Source organism: Phaethon aethereus (genome assembly GCF_964289735.1).
Source record: "Phaethon aethereus genome assembly, chromosome: 13".
Taxonomy (NCBI): Eukaryota; Metazoa; Chordata; class Aves; order Phaethontiformes; family Phaethontidae; genus Phaethon; species Phaethon aethereus.
Genome location: NC_138589.1, coordinates 1,140,984 through 1,163,875, shown reverse-complemented (window position 1 = coordinate 1,163,875; position 22,892 = coordinate 1,140,984).

Genomic DNA, 22,892 nt, shown 5'->3' with positions numbered 1-22,892 from the left:
GAGAAACCCATAAAGCAGGGTCAGGAGCATCTTCTCACTCGCCGCCACCTCTCAGCCAAAATCCCTCCTCCTCTCCACAACACAGCTCAAGACATAAGCGTTATTCAGACCAGGATTTAAGGGCACAGTTTACACACATTAATGTACGCTGTGTTTGTCTGACGGTTTTCTCACTTGCTAAGCAGGTTGGGGTAAAGCCTAGAACAGCTTTTACTCTGCCCTGCAGTGACATCTCAAGAGGCAAAAATTTTGGGGGAAGATTTTTAATATCAGTTGCAGCTGTAACAGCCTTATAACTCTTTAGGCTAACTAGCACGGGTATGTTGTTGAGATTTCTTTATATTTAGTCCTCTCTCTGAATTCCTGGCCGCATGGTCCTCCAGGAAAAGGAGCAAAAAAATGCAACTTCTTTCCAATGCATCTTATTTTTGAACTATTAATATTTTAACCTATTACTCTAGCTCCATTTCACATGTTTTTATGGTAAGGAAATACAAAGAGGATGCAGCACAAGCTCATAGAATTCTCCTCTCAGCTTGCCTGTCAGTCAGCTACGGGTCTGCCACAACGCTACTGGAGATGAGAAAGTATGTTAAACCCAGAAAATTCAGCAACACAGGAAACTGCAGAAAACGAAAGACACCCGTGCTTTCTCATGTAAATCCACGCATCTCGCTACGGATGCCGTGGCTGCCTCCACCTTTCGGGGGTGGAAAGCTGTGGACAGAAAAAGCTGCGGCATCTAACTTCTGATGGGCAGGACCAAACCTCGTTAACTTCCCTAGAAGCTCCCTGCTAAATACCTGGCATTGCAGCCACCCTTCTTCCAGGGCTGAAGCTAATTTGAGCAGCTTGTCCCACTCGATGACGAGCTTGGCAAGCACAAGGCCCTTTAAAACCACCAGGCAAATACCGCCTAATGCCAGTAACTTGTTGGTATTCATAAAATTGCCCTACAACTTTCCTAGCGAGTAATTCCTGATGGTATTGACTTCTCTTCCCGCTTAAGACAGGCTTCAGTTCCAACACCTCCTCTGCATGGAGGGAGGCTGAAACTTCAGCGTGGCCTTTTCGCTGCGGCCGTCAGCGCCTCACGAGCTCCTTCCCCCGGAGCCGAGGCACAGCCTCCCGCTCCGGTGGGCCTGAGAAGTTTGGCTTAGGCGAAGCGGGGGCAGCAGTTTTAGCTCATGTGAGGCGGAGAGGAGAGGACAGGCGTGCAGAGACAGGGCCGGCGGCGCCTGAGGCTGTCAGTGACAGGGCCGCGGGCCCTCAGCGCCCGCGCCCTTGGGGCACCGGGGCGGCAGCAGCCCCACGGGGCTCCGCAACGCACCCACCGGCACCGTCCGGCCGCGGGCCCCGCCGGGAGACCGAGCGCCAGGCCCGGGACCGGCTCCCCCGAGGGGGCGCGCGGGGAGGGGCTGGGCGGGGCGCGGCGCAGCCGCCCGCCCACCGACGCCGCGTGACGCAGCGACGCACGCACAGGCGCACGCCGGCTGACGCCGCGGACCCCGCGTTTGAAGTTGGCGCGCGATTCGTGCCCCCCTCCCTCTCACCCCGCCCGCCGCTCCCAGCCTGCCCCGCGCGGCCGCTTCCCCGCGCGCCGTCCCTCCCTCCTCTCCCCCTCCCACCCCTCCCCGCTCCGGCCGGCGGCCGCGGCAGCCGCGCTGGCGCAGGCGCACTCCCCCCGCCCGCCGCCATTTTGTGTCCGAAGCGACTGTGGAGCGATTAAACCGCGAGCTGGTGCTGGGCGCTAGCGGCGGCCGCGGCGGGGCGTGCGGGGCGCGGCGGCTCCGCGGGGCCCGTGGGCGGCGCGGGGCGGCGGCGGGGCCCGGCGGCCGGAGCGAGCTCGGCGGGGTGCGGGCGCAGGTAAGCGGTGGCGGGGGGTTTGCAGTCGCTTTCTCCGGCCTCTAGGTGTCACGATGGGGCTCCGGTTCGGCTGGGGCCCCGCAGCGGCCGCCGCCGGGGAAGCAGGGGGCTTTGTCTCCCTCTATCGTCCCCAGCGCGGCCGGCGCCTGCCTGCCACCGCCGCCATTCCCCACAGCGCGGCGCTGGGCTGCGGGCCCGCCCGGGCCTCCCTTTCCACCGTCCCCGCCCGGCCGGGCCGCCGGCCCCGACTCCATTTTCTTTCCTTTGTCTCCTCCGCCGCGCCACCGGGGGCTGATTACCGCCCCCTCCCCGCCACGCTAGCCGCCGGCACCCCCCCCCTTCCCTTCCCCTCCCGTCTCTTCCTCCTCCCCTCCCCCGCCTTCCCCGCCCCGCCGAGCCGGGCCGGGCCCGCTCCCCACCCGCCGCCGCCGCCGCTCCCCCCCCTCCTCCTGCCGCCTTCGCGCGAACCTCTGCGGGGCTCGGCCCGGCGCCCTCCGCCCGCTGCCCGTGGCCTCCCTCGGTGTCCGTCCGTTCCTGACCCGCAAGGGCGGTGGCGGCGGCGGCTGCTGCGTGTCCCGCTCCTGCCGGCCGCCGCCTCCTCGCTGCGCTGGCGTGTGCTGCGGAGTGAGAGGCGCTGCGAGGCGCAGAGCGGGACTCGAGCTCCCTCTGCAAGGCAGGCTGAGCAGCGCCATGCAGCACCGGGACGCGGGCACGGCTGGGGGGCGCCCGCTCTCGCCGCGCTGCCCGGCCGCCAGCACCCCCCCCCCCCCGCCGCCCCGCTCCCGGAGAGAGCGCGTGCCGCCGCCCCCCCCCCCCCTTCCCCTCCGGCGTGGTCGGGAGCAAGGGGCGCCTCCGGGCTGCTGCCGGCCCGGCGACAAGTTGTGTGTCACTTGCTTCCACTTAGCCCGGCCTGCCGAGGCAGGCTTCAGGGCGGCCGCCCTCTTGCTTAGGCTGGAGCCCGAAAGCCCAAACCGTGGTTTTATTCCCTCTCTCGCATGGGTTTGTGTTGCGGGGGGGGGGGGGGGGGCGCAAAACCCGATTCTTTTTGTGATGCAGAAGAGGGTAAATCGCACATGCTCCGCGTCCAAACAGTTTGCGTTTTGTTCCCTATGCCAACTTTAGATTTCTTCAGTAAACGCGTTCAGATGGTATCAGATTTGCCCTTGCCTTAGCTTTGTGAAATAACTGTGATACAGGGGTTTTGTCGTGTTGTATGCATCCTTTTCTGTTCGGTGTAATCCTCAGGACTTGCTTGCTGGTGCGAACAAGCTCGCTTTCCTGTTTGTGACTTCCTTTTTTTTTTCTTTTTTTTTTTTTTCCCCAGTCTTTCTTCCCCCTTAAATAAATGCATGGCTGTTGCTCACCTCCCACCAGTTACTGAATCCTGGTAATAAAGTCCAGAGGTGTTATTGGAAGCATCTGAAATACTGTTTACCACTTCCAGTGTCTGTGGGTTTTGTTTCGGTGGAGGAAGTGTGTAAATATTTTCTCAAGTTCTCCAGTTTATTCTGCTTGGGCAAAGCCTGTTGAATTTGCAGGAGTCCACTGGGTCTAAGAAATAGCTCCGTATTGTATTTAAGTTGTTATTCTTACTTAAGCCGTACCTAACATTTTACTAGTACGGAAGACATCATTAGGGCTGAAGGAAGGAACACTTTGAATGTGAGGGCAAAGCAATGCTTTCTTTTTTCTTTTTTAGGTGATAGATTTTTTTTTTTTTAACTTCCATCTTGCTTTTCTTCTGGATGTACAGGGCTAGCTCAATTTTACTGTCCTATCTCCTTAGGGTATACATGAGAGAGGATGCACAGAATGGCTTCATTAATACTCTTGTAACTTTGTGGGATATTTTTGAGGAATAATGTCCGAGCAAAAGGTGCAAAATTTGAGTTCTTACAGCCTCACAACTGAAATAATACAGCAAGTCTCATCTGATTCGGATAGAGTTTGGGGAGCTGTCACTACAGTGTTAAGGTTGCTGGCAACTCCTGCCTGCAGCTTTGAGGGAAAGAGCTACTGAAAGAACTGCTTTTCGCATTGGCAGGCTGTATCTTGAATATGAATTGTAGCTAATTTGTGTGTATCGTTACCGGCTCTTGTGGCTGCAGGTTGATACCTGTCTGGTGCGGTACCATTGCTGCTGTTTTGAAAATGCCGGAAGCTGACGCGCATTACTCTTGTGTTTATTCAGCGCTTACCTGAAAAATCTAATTATATGTGATTAGTAACTTAGGAATTTCTGTGCAGGACCTACTCCAGAACTCAATTTCTTCTCTTTCCCTTAGTACTTCATGTCCAAGAACTCCTGCTTTTCTAATGAAGATTTTTAGCAGTCAGGTGTTGAGTGTTGTTAGGCTTATCCGCTCTCCGAGAAGAAGGAGCCGGCGTATTCCTTGCCCTTATCCCTCGCGCTTTGGCAGATTCTTCATCCCTTGTGACAGCAAGCAGTGTTGAGCTCTGACCTCTGGATAGCTCTTCCTGCTCTGTCTGAAGAGTTTTTTGTTAGCTGTTTCATGTGTATTATATATTTTGATACAAAAGCCTCCCTGATTCGCCCATCCTGGCAAGTCTTGCTTCTCTTACCTCTCCTTTACCAGAGAGGGAATGCTTAAGGGAGTAGTAGAGTGTTAGGATCACAACTGTTATTTCTTCCTGTGCTTGTATGTGCTGTAGAAATACGTGTAATAAGGAAGAGCCGCCGCTGCAACCCTGCACACGTGAAGGCACACGCTGACTGAGCTGCTAGTCTTCAGCTTCCACAGTGGAGCTGAAAGAAACGAAAGCTTTGATTCAGTGGTGGTTCTGTTTGTGTTAACTTACTGAACTGTACTGATTTGTTTGCTTTAACTTTAAACTTCTGTTCATCCATTTGGCCCTAGGCCAGGTGCCCAGTTCAGTCTTTGTCGTACTAAACCTTGAAATTTGAATATAGCATCAAGCTCTGCTGCTCTGCAATGCGATGTGGTCTTAGAGACAAACAACGGATCCAGGAAATTTCCTTTTCTTGTTCAAAGGTTGTATTTACTGTTTATAAAAGTGGTTCAGAACATGGCTTTATTTTTTTCAGGTTTTTTGCTGAAACTTACAAAGAATCTTTGTTCTGTACTGACTGTAACTCAAGATGTTGCTTTTTTTGTACTGAGGGATATTTGAAATTCATTTAAAACACTCTGTTCTGCTGCTTCTCCCACTTCTCTCCAAAAACCCGTCATTCTTCAGCAATTAACTGAGATATGCTTATTCTAGACGTATTTAATATGAAAACTAAGTAGTAGCTGCTCAGCTGAGTGATCTCAGTATTTTCTGATTAAGAAAAAGAACCTCTAAAGAAGAGTAGAATAAACATGAGGTGGGTAGGAAGTTTTATTTTTCAGGTGGTATTAACATTCAGGTAACTGTACACTGAATGACTCAATATTGGTGTCTACTATAAATTTAACCTAAGGTGAAGTTTCCCTCATTTAGTATTACAAAAACTTGAAAACTATCAAGTCTTAATGTCTTTCCAGGTGAAAATACAGAAGTAGTACAGAGAGAGCTCTCAAGAACGGCACAGTTAACATATGTTACTTAGGGGAGATCTGTGATAGGATGGATTCCTGAAGAATCGTTCTTTAACTACCGCTACAGATGAAGTTGCGAGTAGATGTTTACAGCTGTATTTCTTCATGTAAAGGTTTGTTTTTAGAGACCCTTCAGTTCCAGCCCCCCTCTTTACTGTCAGCTACCTGAGGATTTCAGCGTGCTGTATGGGGTTGATGTTAAGAGGTGAGGCCAGGAATGCTTAAAAGCATTTAAAAGCACAAGAAGTGCAGTGATCAGTTAGGATATGCTGACCAGGTAACACAGGGGAGGGCTACTGTACTGATAACAGTGCAGCAAGCTGTGCGGCAGCTTTCTTATTTAAGGTATTTTCCTTACACTCCGTAGTTCAGGTAGTACGCCTGAGTACATACTGTCTTTGTCAGTCAGCTATCAGCATCGTTTCATTTTTCTGCCATAGTAACAAACTAATTTTCTAAAGTTGGTAAAGCTTTATGGGTTTCACCGAAAAGCTTCACTCAAATGTAAAGAGACTGTGAACTAAGTTCAGCTTATACTGAAAATCTTATTTTACTTCTCTTCTTTTTTTCCCCAGAATCTAAAAATTTCAGTTGGCATCATTGAACTTGTCAAATTCTAACAAAACAGAAGCCAGATTGTTTGGAGCGTGAAATACACCTTTGTCTGTATTAATATGCATCATGATTAGAAGCTTGTATGTCTCAAACATCAGCAGGTAAAGTAGCTATCTGTAAAGTAGAGGAGAAAGTAGCTTGGTCCAATTATATCAAGAATATTACTTGCCTTAATTGGGATGTCAAAGTAATCCTTATTCCCTCTTTCAGGTATTTAGAATTAGGTTGCTGTTCTGAAAGCTGCTGAAATTTCTCTGTTGTGTTTGGTTTTTAGTTTTTAAACAAACAAAAAACCAAACAGAAGACAAAACATAAAACAAACAAACAAAAAAACCACCCCAAAAAACCACCACCAAAGTACATTGGGAGGTGAGAGAGTTGTTTGCCTTGGCCAGCATGTTTTTTTTTTTTTTCCCCTCCCACTTTTAACACTGGAATATCCCTAGCTGTAGCATTGGAAGGAATATTGTATCATTGATGCACTTTGGAACACTAGGGAAATTCCAGGAGGTCGGAGAAGTGCTGATGTATCAGGATTAAAGGGGGATAGAATGGATGAACACGGCAGCTAGTAACGTAGTGCTGTGTGGAGACACCTGAACTACCTTGGGTATTTGACTAGCACTCCATGATGTTAATATATATACGGTTTACATTATTACCAGCTTTTAGTACAGAATTTAGTTAATGGGGAGAGAAAAGTATGTAATTAATCCCAGCAAATAAGGCTTTAAGGAAAAAAAAGCTTGTTAAATTTATTATTTGACTTTCTTAAAGGTATCTCTCTTGATGTTGAGGACCTTACAGGATATAAAAATTAGTACTGAATTTTGGTAAATGCCATTCAGTTCAGGATAGTTTTTGAATAGTCCAGGGCTGTACAAGACTGAATAGTTTTCATGGATGTTCAGCAAAAACTGGTAATTGCTTGTCACAATTTGTTTTCATTACTGATTTTGTTGGTGCAAAAGGTCTGTTGACTTGACACTTTTGCGTGGTAACAGTTGTGGCTCATGGAAAGCCAAATAGCACTAAGGCAGCTGTCATGATTGTCAGGTGAAGTCGATCCATTCAGATGTGTGTACTAAGGCTGCTGTCTGTAAAGCTGTACACCTGGGGACAAGGCAGTTCAGCTGAATTTAAATCAAGGCACATGGCATCCTAGAAAGCAGTGGCTAACTGCATTTTGGAGTCATGGTGGATAAACAGCTTAAACGTGAGTTTCTGAGGTGATGCTGTGACAAAGAAGCTAATAGGGTTCTCAGGAATGAGTAGAGAGGTGTTCTTGCCTATGTGGGGTGGGTTGAAGTCTTTACCAAAATGCCATATACAGTTCTGGCATCAGCACTTAAGTCACTGTCTGCAAGGGGGATTAATCTTCCAAGTTGATGGAGAGCTAAGAAGTAGTGCCATGTAGCGAAGTGTTCAGAGTTTACCGTGCAGCTTCTCGGCAAAACTGGGAGGTTTTTATCTAACGCGATTAGAGTCCTTGGATATCTCCCTGGCTAGATAATACTGGATACTAGTGAGCTTTTTTTAAGTCTCACTGACAAACACAACAAGAATTTCTATCCAGATAAGTTCAAATTAAAAGACTAAGTTTTTCACAGTGAAGCTGATTAACTGTTGGATTATGGTATGAAGAGGAATCATGTACTTAATTTCTTAACATCTTTTGATCAAGATTGTGGAAAAAATTCTGCACATTGCTTCAGCCAGCTGCAAGGTACTGAATTTCTTTTGTTTCATATACATTTAGAGACCTGTAATTCACAAGAGGTCAGGCTCGGTGATCATGCTGAAGAAAAAAGATGGCTCCTCTTCTCTTCCACCAGCTTCCATCTTTTTGAACAGAGATAGGTTTAGGACTTTTCCTTCGAAATCTAGAACATGATCAAGCCGGTGAAATCTTCTGAACAGGAGAAAGTAAGCAGGTATTGATATATATTGGAGGTGTATCAAAATAGTGTCCCGTATATTTAGTCCAAACTTGGGACTGTAAAAAAAAAAAAAAAAAAAAATCCTTTTCTGTGGCTATAGTATTAGTGAGCTGTTGGTAGGCTAAATGTAAATGCTGCTTTTTTGCTGCCAGGGCAGGCTGCTGGCTCGTGTTCAGCTTGCTGCCTACCAGGTAGCCTTCGGACCTTGTCAGCAGCGCTGCTGTCCCATCAGTCGCAAGGCTGTATCATTAAAGGGCTTCTTCCTTCCCGCTTGACAGCATGGGGAATGCTCAGTGAAGGTGAAGCAAGGCAATTTTTATTGAATCCACTTCAGAAAATAGAGCTTAAAATTAATGTTTATTTTATGTTATATAGGATTGTTTATCAAATCATATTTTATCTATATGTATTGTGTGAAATTATTTTGTAGTGCAGTGATCCCCATTTTAAAGTGGATGCTGAATAAAATGCTGAATTAACCAGGAATGAAGCTAGGGAGAGTAAAGCTGTGGAAGAAGGAGTAAACACCACTTAATAATTTTGAGCTCTGATAATGCATCATGTGTGGAGACTTGACACAAGTGTTTGACACTTTCTGAGCTCTCCAGAATGTTACAGTGAGTAGCCTGATGGTGGACTGAGCATCCCTAGGTGGAGATTGCTGAAAGCTAAAAGTATTTTTCGTTTATTACACATGTTAAAGGTGGGAAGGGGGAAAAGTGTAAGCTTGAGAACTGTCATGGCTGCAGAGCTAACTTGCATATAATCCCTGTGCTCCTCTGGATGGTAATTTCAACAGAAGCACCTGGTGGCTTGAGTTTGGCAATTCTGGTTTCTCCTGGGTGTTCATAAGGCGGCAAATAAGGTAGCTGTGCTGCTACCACGTGTGTGCTTGGCAGAAATTCAGCCTGTGTCCAGTCTGATTGCTATTCTGTAGGGTGGTTCCTAGCACTTACACAAGGCCAACTTTTTAGGTAGATGCAGTGAGTTTTGTGGCCAGCCTGTACCCTGTAGGAGGAAGAAATGGGGAAAATACACCACAACTGGTGGAAAACCTATTTTGGTAAGAGACTGTGGAGACACACTAGGTTCAGACAGGGATCGGCAGGTCCAAAGGCTAAGATCCCTGGTCCCATGGCTGGGTGTTGGGATGAGGTTGGTAAACCACAGACGTGACTGCCTGCTCTCCCTACGCAGCGTTTCCTGCTTGAGCTTTTGGAGACAGGCTGCTGGACTAAAAGAGTGCTGATCTGTCCTTGCAAGGCTTTTTTTTTTTTTTTTTCCCTATGTTAGTGTTGGTGAAAGGAACTTTTTTCTTCCGCCCCCCCCCCCCCAACTTACTGATAAAAGCTACACAAGTGAATCTACAGCTCTTGCTACGTTGGGAATAACACCAACGCATTTAGGGAAGCAAAAGTCATGGCTTCCCTGGAAAATTAAGTTGGCTTGCATCGGGACTGTTGTGACACCATCTTCTTCCATTGGTGTGCTGGAAATTGCATTGCCAGGCGAGGAGTTGGTCAGCTGAATTTGCTTCCCGTATGTGTCCATCCGTTCCTCCCCCCCCCCGCCACCTCCCCTGCCAAAAAAAAGGGTCAGGGTCAGCTGGATGTAAGTGAATGTGGAAAAACTGCAGCTCTGAGTTTGATTTAAGCCTTTGTGGAACCGTGCCTCAAAATATTTTGGGGTAAGTAGAGGCTTTCTGAAAAGGTAGTTGAGACCACAAGTACTAATGGCCGCATTTGGATCTTTGTAAACATTTTTTTTTTTTACTCTTTTGAAATAGAGCAGTAAACTTTGCTGTATGTTTAAAATTGCTGTCAAGGAAATTGAATTCTCCCATTGTTTAATGATGAAAGAGATATCGCGGCTCTGGACTGGCTCCTGGAAGAGCTTTTCACTGCTGTGGAACCAGTAGTGATTTTTGGCCAGTTAGTTCACCTTCTTGTGTAGTTTCTCTGTCTCCGTGTATTCGATTTGCAAAGCTGTTGCCTTGAAAACACCTCTAACATCCAAAGACTTAAAATGAAAGCAGGAAGTACTACTGAATTAAAAACACCCCCCTGTTTTGGATTGTACGTACTCGACCCAAGTGTAACAATACTACCTTTTAAAACAGTAGCTTTCTTCTACGTGCTAAACTGTTTGCAGTGGAGGTGCAATATAAACTAGTCTTGCTTTCCCGGTATGGACTGTGAGAGAACCCTTTAGAGGCACTTAAGGAGTTCTCAGATTACAGGTTGGAAAAATAAAATTTTTGAAGGCTGTTAGTTTCAGTCAAAGCTTATCAGATTATTAAAACCTTTTTTCTTTTCTTTTCTTTTTGGAGGATGGAAGAAGTTAGTGTTATCGAGCATTCCTGCTGAGTATATAACTTACTGCCATTTCTGATCTTTGAAGAAAGATTTATCGCTTCCTGTGACAAAACTGAATACTCAAAAGGTACTCATTGATTACTTCATCCTTGCCTACCTCCCATATTAATGCGCTCCTCTCCTTCCTGCTCAGGACTGACCACTGTTGACTCCTACCTACTCTGAGCTACTAGAGCGTTCTGTGAGCACAGAGTAGTTTATATGTGGCTCCTGTAGTGTGTGTGGAAATAGTTCTGTCCTGTTGAAGCAGCTGCATCCTCTCCCTGTTCTACCAGCATTTTGACCTACATGAAGAATTTGGCAGCTTCCATGACAGTATGATGGAGCAAACTATCAAATATTCAGATGTCTGACTTGCCTGACATGACATCTGTAATGTTTTTGGAGCCATCTGCTTTGAGTGGCTTGTGCAAGCAAATCCTTAGGGATGTTTTCTCCAGCTCCACCAGATTCGAAGAAAGGACATAGCAGGAATGTTTGTCCTGCTCTGTCACCAGTCTGGCTCTCCCTGGTTAAAAGTACTCGATCCAGTGCAGTTGTTGGTCAGTAGGATGTTTTACCATTCATTCTTGTCCCAGAGCTGCCTTTTCAAACAGGCTTTCCTGTGCTGGCAGCCAGGGAGCCTTTTCAGCTACCTTCTGGCACTCAAGATACAACCTCTTGTTAAGATTCTGGAGAAAAGAGCACACAAGTCCTTTCTTCAAGACGGATTTTTCTTTTTTATTAGCTTGGATTTACTCATTGTGCTCCTAGGTTTTCTCCTGCAAATAAAAAAAAAAAGGTCCTTTGTCAGTACTGCTTCCACCTGTTCTATCTGAAGTTCATATAGGAGCCTTGTCTGATGTTGTCTTTGTACAGCCCTTCTTTGACTTCCTATCACACATGGTTTTGTGTCTCCTAAACAATGATACACTAAGCCTGTGCTCTTCTAATGCTGGTCTCTTAAATTAAATGTTAGATGGCTTTGTATATTCACTGCTGTGAAAGTGCAGGTCATGAGTAGATTGCCAAGAATGACTGTGCTTCTGCATGTTATAATAAATTGGGTTGGAAGGGACTTAGTTGTGGTACCCTGGTTCAAGCCCTGGCTCAACACAGGGCTAGCTTTGAAGTTAGATGAGGTTGTTTAGGGTTGTATTTAGCAATAGCTGAAAGATTAGAGTTTTCACAACATCTCTGAGCAACCTGTTCCAATGTTTTGACTACTTTGTTGCAGCTTGGCTGTTGCAGCTTGTTTTTTATTGTGTACCTTTTGAGTGTGGTTTCATCTTCTCTTTCCTCTCCCGTTAGGTAGTTGAAGGTAGCAGCAAGGTCTCCCCTTAGCCTCCTTGCAGCTAACTGTCAATCTGCCCTTGTAAGTCTTGTGCTGTAGCCACCTCATCGTTTTGGCAGCCCTGTAATGGGCTCTTTCCAGTGTATGTCAGTGTATTACGCTCAAAAATGGGCATGTGGAGCACTTAAATTTCCAGCTTACCCCTGATTTCCTTCAAGCTTATCAAACCTTGCCCATATGTCAGAGATTTGATTGGAATGTAAATTTGTGTGAGGTATTTTATGCTAGAAAATATGCTGATTACTGTAACAGAAGTAGGCTATCTTTCCACTAAAGGAGGATAGGAGTGGCTGGTCTTCCCTCTGGGACGTTACCGTGGAGTGGATTAAAACAAGGATGCTCTGCAGTTTCGAAGTATGTATGTTTGCAGCACTGGGAAACTGCTCCTTGGATTGTACATTAGTAGATTGATGCTCATTGAGCAGTGTCTGAGCTGCTTGCTTCAAAACATCTCTTAAAAAAAAAAAAAAAATCTCCAGTAAGCTATTTCCTTAAGGAGAGCCTATACCTTGTGAAGAGAGAAGAGTGATGGTTCTACTCTGCATTAGCCCACCATCAGTTGTCATCTGCAGATATCCCTGTAAACTCTTCTGAATTTGTCTGTACTGTGGAAAAGAACAATTCTTATTGTTTTGTTTCTTTTTTCCCCTACGAAGAGGTTGGGTGGAATCTTTATTCAAAATGGATCTCTCCACTGTTAAGTCATTTGCCAAGCAGAAGATGAGGGTTTGAAAAAAGAGAAGACGACTATTTCTCAATTCAAAATTTCAGGAAAACCAAATAGGATAAAAGCATAGCAGTATATACAAGGATGCTTCCATTCAATCAAATGTGCCCTTTTGAAGAGTCCTGGTGTGTTTTGTCCAGTGACAAAACTTCTGAGATGATACAGCTCCATGTGGGAGCTGTTCGCCTTGCATCAAGTGTCTTCTGAACGGAGAAGTCCTTCACTCTTACGGCTTTTCTGTGTTAATTGACAAGCTTTTAAATACTAGGAAATAGTCTTCTCCAGGGTTACGAGTCAGGAATAAAAGCTCAGCTACTAACAGTAACTATTCTATATGCCTACCGCTGTGCACATGCTCTCATCACCACAGAACCTGGCAAGGATGCAGCTTGCGTCAGCAGTCTTAATGTACCCTTAGCAGTGGAGCACACCCCACGTATCCTGTGAGCATCCCCTTTTCTGGTCGGTCCATGTATATAGCATATGTAATTTTTACAGAGTAAGTGTTAAGTAAAAAGACATCAATTCAAACTGCTTTTTTTTTAAAAGCTTACTATCACTGAGCGTCTGCAGCTCCAACAATTTTCTTATCAGTAGTGCTCTTTAAAGCTGATAAACAATTAAAAATAGACTTGCCAAGGAAAAAAATGCAGCCAGAACCCAGGCTTGAGGGCCTTGTACTAAATAAATGACAGAAGAACTGGGGTGGGGGGGAAGTACTTAAATTCAAAGGGCATAGAACTGGTGTGAAATTCAACACTGCTTGGCCCGCACCACTGAGTGCAGCAAGAATATGTGCCTTGCTTTAGAATTACTCCGGTGGAGTTGCTCACTGTTCTGGTTTTTAGCATGTATGCACACTGAGGACTGAAAAGGATTACAGATGAGAAATAACATGCTGTCTTATAAATATTTCAGTTCTGTAAATGTGAGTATTTTAAGCCCTTAATTGATCAGGGTAACGAAGCTAGCTTCGTAATTCTTCAAGCAGCTGAGGCTGTTCTTCCTCACGGTAACAAGGTTAGAAGTCTGTTAGAGCTGATTTTCTTACTTTATTAATAGTGTTACTTACTTCGTTGACAGTATGCACCGTATTATACTTGCTCTAATTTACACCGCTTTAACAATAAAATCTTGTGTGTTGTGATTTGGTATTCCACAGCACAGGAGTAAAAGGACATCTGAAGTAGGCATAACCAGCTCTCAAATGTCATATTGCACTCTTAATTTGACATTAGGCACACAGAGGTTTAGGTTGTAAGAACTGTAAATGCTGTAGAGGTAGAGGGTTTTTTAAAATGAGTTCCTTCTTCCTGGTAAGAAGTGTTAAAGACAATTAAGATACTCTTTTGGTTTTGTTTAAGGCTTTTTTGATAAGTGAAAGGGTCTTCAAGCAGTTATCAATGCTATTCTTAGGCGTGTAGGACTACACATTTTCTGTTAAACAAGCATTAAACATTCAAACAGTGCTTTCCCCCCCCCCTTCTCTTCCCTTTCTCTTTTTTTTATGTAGTTTCACTAGTACGACTCACCTGTTCTGTTCCAGAGTGTGTTCTGACATCAAGAGCTGCATGAAGAATAGCCAGCATGAAGAGAACAAATCAGTCCAGGCAGAAGTGCAGAAGCGTCAAGAACATAAATGTAAATTAAGGGGTTTTAAAGTGTGGTATGTGTTCCATGCCGAGGCAGTAGTTTCCTGAATACTTAAAGCTTACCCTGTGCTGGAAAGAAACCCTCTTGCCGTGCTTCTCTTTTGGCTGGCCTGAGTGTTTGGGCACACCAGAGACCTGGTCTGGATGGAAATAAGTATCTTTTTGGCTGGGTGAGTTCTGGCCTGGATTAGTTTCTTCACCAGTTAGCCACAGTCTGAGAAACGCGTGCGCTAACATGAGGAAGAGTTGGGGGGATGTGGTGGGAACGAGCAGGCAGATTAAAGGCAGGGATGGCTTCTCTGGTGGAGTTAGCACATTGGAAAATGAGGCCTTAGTCCTGGTGGAAAGGTTTGTGGGTTTCTTTTTTTGTCTGAGGTTGAGTGCCTTTGTGGGATTTGTCTCTTTTTTTGCTTCATCTGCTTTGAGGGTTGATTATAATGGCACTTTTAGGGCTTTGTGTATAAGAGTATTTGGAATGTGGGTCCAAGTGAATTAGATATGTGTATAAAATGGATTAAACTGCTTGAAACTTCAGTGTGAGGACCACTGTCTAGGGTTCATCTGGGTTTGATTCTGTTTACATCTGTTCCAACACTAATTCATCTGAACTTTTCTGGGATCTGTCATTCAAGGCTGATTTAATTAAGGCTCCAGGATTTTGTCTTGTCCACCACCCTTCTGCCATAGGTGTTTCCAAAACTCTCCTGGAATTTCCTGTCCCTGCTGCAATAACAGTAAACTACATCTTTACATTTGACAGCCTGACATTAAGTTACCTAGCGCTGCCTTTAGTTTTCCTTAGATGCTTCAGGGTGTAATTTGTGAGGTGACTAATAGTTACTGCACGGGCAGCTGTTGTTCATGGGGTAGGACCCATGTTCCCATCCCAGGGGTGAGCACTTGCTGCTCCTCTGATTTGAAGCCTGAATTCCCTTGTCCAGGCAGGATATCACTACTTAATGAGTACCTGTGCAAAGGTAAAAGGAATAGCTGTTCCCCAAAAGTTTGTTCTTGGATCCTTGTTCGTCTAGATGAAGCCTTTAGAGGAAGACACAATCCAAATACTCGTACCTTACTGTGAAGTCTCCAGCAGACCAGTGCAACAAGTTTCATGGCATCTTTTCAGATGTGCTAGTGTCTGGTGTTGCTGTTCGATACCATGCAACACTGCATTAGGCAGCCAAAGAATCCTGCTCTGGCCAGAGTGATTTTCTTGAAGAAATACCTTTTTTTTTTTTTTTTTTTTTCCTGTTAGCAGTTTGCTAATAGCCTGAATGAAAGCCTGAATTAATGTGTGAGGGGGGGAAAAATGACCACAAATACCTGTTGATAAAATTATTAACCTTTTCCAATATCTACCTATAATATTAGACTTTTTTGTGGAAATGGTTTCACAGGCCATTTTAACCTGAAATATTTTTCCAGTGTTCTCAATTTATTACTTTCAGGGATTCCAGTGGTCCTTTGTGAGCTCCTTTGTCACTTTTATACTATGAAGAACTGTAAAAGAGAGGGACTGACTAGTTTTATGATCCAGCATCAGCTGCAAATGAATTTTAATTTCTGTGGAAAAAAACTGTGACTGCTGCTTTTATGGTGTGAATCTTTCTGTATGTTACAGCTGATAAAATTGCATGTTTGTCCTTGTGAAATGAACATGTTAGCAAAACAGAATACCTTTCTTAATAGATTAGAAAGGGAAATGTTTCCAGAAAGGTGGTTGATACAGAAATGTTTAATTCACATTTCCCCACTTTAACTAGAGAATTCTGTGTGTGACTAAAGAACTAGTGTCATACAGTGAGACTGCACTAGCAGTTACTGGAAGAAAGAGGGAAAATTTAAAACTAAAATTTAAAAGAATATTAGATTGGAAGGAGAAATTAAGAACGGAACAAGGTTTAAGAGCAAGAATATTTACTAAAATTGTCCCTCCTGCCTTCTCAATAGAACTCTAATTCTCCAAATCTAAAGGAAAAGGAAAAAATTGTATTTCCAGAAATAAAGCTGAAGGGCTTCCACCAGACTGCTTACTTGATTAAGGCTTACCATATCAAGTTAAGAGTTAGTTGTAGCCCAAGTGATTCAAGTATGTGTGGAATTTGTTGTCAGTAATTTATTTATGCAAGTGATTTATTTGATTGGGGTGTTTTTTCTTCTTCACAGCACAAGTTTCAAGCAGTTGACATTGTATTATGCTTTCCCCACCATTGTAGGCTACAGCTTATTATGGCAGAATTAGCAGTATTAGCTCTGGCAGAGCTGTGATTCTGGGGACTTTTGCCACTCTCAGGTGCAAGGATTAAGAGGGAGCTTGTTCTGCAAACAGCTGAGAAAAGATACGGAATTGTTTCCTATTATCTTGCTGGAGAACCCTGGATATAAGCTCTGTTTTCATGTTTTGCACATGTCTTCCCCCGAGTTCTTGATCCAAAGTAACAGGTCAACTTTATCCTGAGTAATTGCAGAAAATCACAGGTGTGTGCTGCTTGCCAACTGAAAAATAGAGGTCAGTGCTGACTGAAGGTTCTCATCGCTTTGAGTTACTTCATGAGACATGATGAATGTTTGAAAGAGCTTTGCTGAGATCCCTGGGCAGGAGGAGCAACTAGGAAGGTTACTTTTGTAGGTTACAGAAGGGGGGTGGGCGGGGAGGAAAAGACTGGAGGTAGTAGTAGAAATGTCACGGGGGATGCCTTTTGATTCTAATTCTACACCAAGCTAGCTGTGGGTAACAAATATCCTGTAGCCAGGGAGATGGCTTGGTTGTGCTCTTGGGAGTTTGTAAGGGTAAAATGTAAAGATTACTTTTGATAACATCAAAAGTGTGCTACCATGGTGTGCTACCTTCACATAAGCGTAAGTAAAAGGTAATTTTTGGTTCGTAATTAACAACTACTTGAACAAAATAGTAGCGTATGGGTTTGATCAGTTAAATGCTGTTGACTTTAAACAGGAAGGCGCCCACGAACTGGCTGTGACCCAGAGGGTTGCAGGATGCTTGAGAGAGAGCAGTTTTGCTGTAGCGTGTGCTTGGTGGATGGCAGGGTGGCACAGAGCGGAGGAACACAGCTCAGTGCAGCCACCTAGCTTCTGGGATACAAGGTTCTTGGTGCTGTCGTTTGCTTAGAGCTTTAAAAGCTGGTACTGCTGCTCTAAGGTGGCCCTGGCACTCTAAACCTGCTCCCTGACCTCTGAATCTGCCCAAGCATTTGTGTGGAGAATCGGATCAGCAACTGAATGTGTTCTAAGATAATTAACTGTTTTTTCCTTGCATTAGTTTTCAGCTGGAATTAGTTCTTGATCAAATTTGTCATGGTGAGTGAATTGTTCTGTCAATGCGAAGGAAGGGAAGAGGTGCGAGCAGCTCTTTCAGCAGCAGCGCTGTGTTTTCCTGTCTTACAGGGATTATGAAACCATTATGCAAGTTAAGAATCTGGGCTCCTGTCTGGTTAATGGGGAGAAAGGTGGGTTCCTCTAGGTGGTAATTTAGTGTAGGGATCCACTTAAAAGCTTTGAATCACTCTCTGGAACGACGTATTCTTTTTCCCTGCCCTATTTAGGGAGGCCAGCCTTCCAGCACAGACACCCCGGTTAGGTCACCACCAGCAGGACTTCAGACGCTATCAGAGCTGTCTGTCTGCCTCCGATCCCTTTGCAGGTTCAGTACTTAAGGAAACCATCCTTCTACAACTATATGTTTGCAATTGCAGCTGGCATTGCTGTAGCATTTTTACGTATTTCTTGGGGCTGCTTCACACTGACAGGCCCCTTTTCATCCACTGAAACAGCACAAGCATTTATTAACCCATGATGAAGTTCTGTTGCTCTTCTGTTCTAGGTTTCTCGCTTTTCCTTTTCCTTACGCTCTCTGAGATGGTAAAATATTTCTCAAAGTAATTGCTTAATAGTGAACTAATGAGACTGCCCTTTTTTTTTTAATTTAAAGCTGTAATAGATGTTTGTGAAGTAGTATATTTGATATTTTTTTTTAGTGTCAGCGTTGTAAGTGGCAAGAAGGAAATGAGAAAACAGCTCGAGATGGGTGTAGCAGTCATAACCAGCGTGTATGGTATTTAATGCAGTAGGCAAACAAAAGCTTTATGTTTCCAGCAGGAGAAAATTACTTAATAAAGGAAACTTACCTCAGCTTTCTGCTGTTGGTAATAAATCCTTCATGTTTTGCATGTGATAACACCATGAAAATATCCTCTCCCTAGTTGATTGTGGGATGCTACCTGTTCCTTAAAGTTTTGTGAGCTTTGTCAAGTAGTTTCACATTTCTGGGCTTATCTTTAAAAGAAAAAAGAGGATGAAGTTGGTTCCCTTTCACCTGTTACTAAAGAATTCAACACAAGATTCTTAAGCTTTTGTACAACTTTTATTTATATTTGGATGCTTGAGTAACTCCACTCCTATTAAACTTCTGTATTTTTGTTGGCAATTAGCAAGAGTCTATTATGAAATTTTGATCTCTGTATATAATCTGAGCTCTGGGTAATCCGTGGGTCTTTGGCTTTATGCACAGGTAGCCTGTTTGGATCCCGCTGAGCCTTCCTGAGTGTGGTACCATGGCTGAACTCCTCCTAGAATCACTTTTGAGTTGAAAAGCTTTATAGCTGTGTTTGTGAAGTGCTGAGCCTAAGCTAGCAAACTTTTCTTGGGGGTTTGTGACCTTCCACAAAGTTCTTCAAGCATCTTCCTGCCACTTTCCCAACTGTGTCAGGATTTTCTGATTCTAATGCCATGCTGTGTGGAGAACAAAAATTCTACACCAAGAGAGAAGAGGTTTCGAGGTCTTTGAGAAGAGGTTGCACATATGCCTAGTTGATATTCTGTATTTGTTGCCTGTCTAGGACTACTACTCATATGCCCAGGAGACTGGGAGCAATTGTAGGGAGTAGTGAATAAGAGCAGTGCTGGGAAAGGTTATACTTAGTGCTTTGTGGTTTATAGACAGCTGTTTGCTTTAGAAAAAAGGTACATCCATACCATGTTCATCAGGGAAGCCCTGCTGGAGGAAATGCAGAGGCTGCCTACCTGTTCAACTGCGTTATCTTTGATGATACTTTGTTGGGAGGCTTTTCTGAAGAAAGATGAGGATGTTTCATGATGGGGAGGGAGAATGGCCAAGCACTCCTGCAGTTTGCTAATGTCCTGAAATACTTACATAGACATACACAGTGACTGCAAGTCGGGCGGGGGGGGAAAGCCTGTTTATCCATAACCCTGTTGGATGCAGTTTTTAGACATTTTTCTCTTACTTTAGGTGGCAGAACTAGACTCTTAGCTGACGTTTTTGCTTATTCCTCCCTTTGGCTTTCAAAAGTTTACAGGATATGCAGGAGGATGGTTTAATGTAATGCTTTATTAGCCCCTGATACTCCTGTATCAGGGGCTAATCTGTAAGTGTCAAAGCCGTGACAAGTTTGGAGTGGGATATGTATGTGGATTGACTTGAGTTCAAAGTCTGAATGTGTGGTACGGGGTGGGGTTTTTTTTTGTTTTACTTGCACTAATGTAGCTGCTGATATTTTCGTTATTTTATGAATGCCAAAAATTTATTGACAGGTAGCATTTGGCTTCATTGTTTTTATTGTTTTTTTAAAAAAAGGTTTTTTTCCTCAAGTGAGCTGTGTGTTACAGCACTAAATCTGCTTTTCAGTTGCTTTGAATGTCCCACAGTTTTTAATCATGCTGTGCCTCGTTTGGCAAAAAATAAGTATTTTGCTGTTGTTTGGTCCATGAAGCTTTATGCAGTTCAGGGTTTGGGGTTTGTTGGGGTTTTTTTTTAAACATTGGCTGAGGGGCAGGCAAATGTGTTTTTGTGGCAGTAGCATTATTATAAATAAGCCAGCTAGAAAAACAGGCAATGGCATTAGTTGTCCTAATATCTAAACATCTCTTCTGTGGGTTTGGACTGTCTGCATTGACATCTACAGCAAGTTGTCTTTAATGCTTTTACAATTTAAGATTTTGTAGGATGGCATTAATTGAATGCTATGTGTCTCAGTCTTTTTGTGTTGATATGGTGGGTTTTATCAGCCTCCCTGTACTGGAAGTGTCCTTAAATCATGTTCCTGAATATTAAGAGTTTATACCTTCAAGACAAATGCCTTGCTGGTTAAGCATGAGGCTTTTGGAAGGGACCTAGAACAGCAAAATGTTGTGTTGCAGTTTGGCCGAGCCTTCCTCCTGTGTTGCAGCCAGTAGGGCTAGTTGTCTTTAAATTACTCTCTCAAGCAATCTTTTGATTTCTTTTGTTGGAATAAGGTGTCAGTTGTATCAAATGCATACCCCATCTTATTTCTGCTTGCTTCAGTTTTTTGGATGAGCTGCCCATCAGTTATTTGAGAAAGCTTAGGTCTGTTGTTTGGACGTCACAACTTCTTACCTGACTAATTGGGTTGTGACAGTGCGTTGAGCTTTTCAGTGACACAGTGTCTCTCATTTGAGTTGGTAGAGCCTGTTGAGCGAGCATGTGTGTAAAGACTTGCTTGAGCTTCACATGGGAATTGTGGTGGTGATTTCAGATGTTCTTTGGTCTTTCCTTGGTCACTGTCCTTATTCTGGAGGCTCCTCTCTCGTTTTTTTTTCAATCTTGATTTACCAGATCATCTTCTGTTAACCTGCTGCTTTGTTTTCCTTTTTAGATTCAGTGGAACTAAGCTATTGGTCTAAGGTACAGTAAATGGTAGGAAGAGAGCTGAAGATAAAAGCCAGAAATAAAAAGATTGGGAGAATGGTAAGACAAAATGTGTTCAGCAGTTTTTATTCCTAGTGTTCAGCTGTAGTGGTCTTAGCTGTAGCAAATGACACATGTTCTCTGAAGTATCGGAAACTTTTCCCTCAGAACTTCTTTGGGTAATTTTTAGGAGTGTAGTTGAGGAAGATCCGTTTCTCTTAAAATTAGTGGAAATGGAAAATCCTCAGCAAGCTGCAGGATCACATCCAGTGAGCTGACGGTATCTTCTGGTGACTCTTCCAGTATACTTAAAACTTTTCCTTTAAAAGCCCCTTTATGAAAAAGGAGGATTAAGTTTTTAAAAAGAAAAGAGTTAAAAAGCTAGCAAATACTTTAAGACAGAATTGTTGAGAAGCAAAATGGACAGGCAGCATGAAGCTCACCACAGCAAAGAGATGGAGAGTCTCTCCAGAGGGCTTGTTTAACAGGGGAGAGCCCATATATTTTTGCGTAGCCTCCCTCTTTCTCAAGTTTAGAGACCGTCCAGTGTTCCCTCAGTTGCCGAAGCATTTTAATTTGAGAATCCACACTTTTTTGTGAGAAATCTTAGCAGGTTTTGGCAAGATTTTTGAGCTGGCCAAGACATCAGTCGAGACTCCTGTATGTTTCTGTGTTTTTTATGGTACATTGTTAATATAACCTGGAGTGGTTTGTAGTTTTCTTTAAAATTCTGTAACATCTCCTCTGCTGGCAAGAACCTGGTTTAAAAACAGTAATTTTCAGATTAATTTTACTGAGAGGAACAGGCTGTAGTGCATAGCATGGAATAAGCAGGTGTAAATGCTCATCTGTGTGCTGAATTTTGGAGTACGGGAGATCCAAGTCAGAACAAACTAGAGGGCAGAGAGAGAGGAGGTGGCAGGAGACTGTCCTGGCTGCGTCGCCGTGGTGTGTGTTGTTCACTGCCGGAGGACGGCCGTGCCTTGCTGGGCCCGCTGCTTTGGGGTCTGGCTTCCGCAGGAGGAGGATGCGAGTAGCGACAGGTAACTCTAGGGTAAAGAGATAAGCGTCTCTAAGGTAAGAGAGGGAGCTGGAAGGAATAGGGGTGTCTTAGTTTCTTTTCTGAACGGTTCTAAGAGTCCTTCCACTTACTTCACACACCCCTCGTCATGAGAATCCTTTGAACAGTCTTTCCTGCAGGTCTCAGTGCGTTCCTGGACTGGCAAACCATCTTGACAACGTGACCCGTAGCCCAAAGTCTTCACCTATGTCAGTGATCTGTTCCTTGGTGGACACAGGATTTTTCTGGTGTGCAAGGTGTGCCGCTGGAGGACACTTGGCAAAGCTTGACTTGTTGACTTGCTTTCAGGTGACTTAGCAGGCTTGTTACCAGCTTTGATATTGGCCATTAATGTGAAGGCCTAATTTATGAGAGCCCCACGTCTGCTCAGAGCTGCGTGTGCTTGTTTCTGGGTTGGTGTCCTCTGCTCTGTCCCACTACAAGGCACCAAAGTGGAATTACATTAGCTCTGCAGATGGACTTTTGCCATTTTTTTTCCTCCATCTTAAATCTTTTATTATTACCTCCCACCACTCCCCCAGGCATTCACCACGCTCTTATATTTTGTTTAGCTCTGTCCTTCCTTATTTTTTTGGTCACCTGCGAAGGCTTTTTCTTCTCCTTCTTTGCAAATTCTTGAGATAATCAAAAAGCCAATTTGCTCCGATTGTTTTGCAGTTGCTGTAGGCCAAAGACCAGCACTCCGTTCTGATCGCCTGCTGGCTCGTGTTAAGTACTTACATCATCTTGCGTACTTCAGCTGTTTTGTCCATATGGATTTGCTCTGACTTGAAAAGCTGATGGGTGGTAAAAGGAAAGGAGAGGCTGGATCCCTGCGGGGAGTGCACATGGAGCCATATGTCAGTATTTCTGGTGATCTGGTGCCCCCTGGAGACTGCTGCTGCTGCTGACATAATGAATATCAAGATTGCACTTAATAGATGTCCCTAGGCTGAAGAGGACAATATGTGAACCATATTGTTCTCCCAACAGAAGTGGAGGATACTAGAAAAGGCAGTGGAGTAAAAGCAAGGACTCTCTAAAAATAACAATTACACATCTTGTAATTCTTAAAG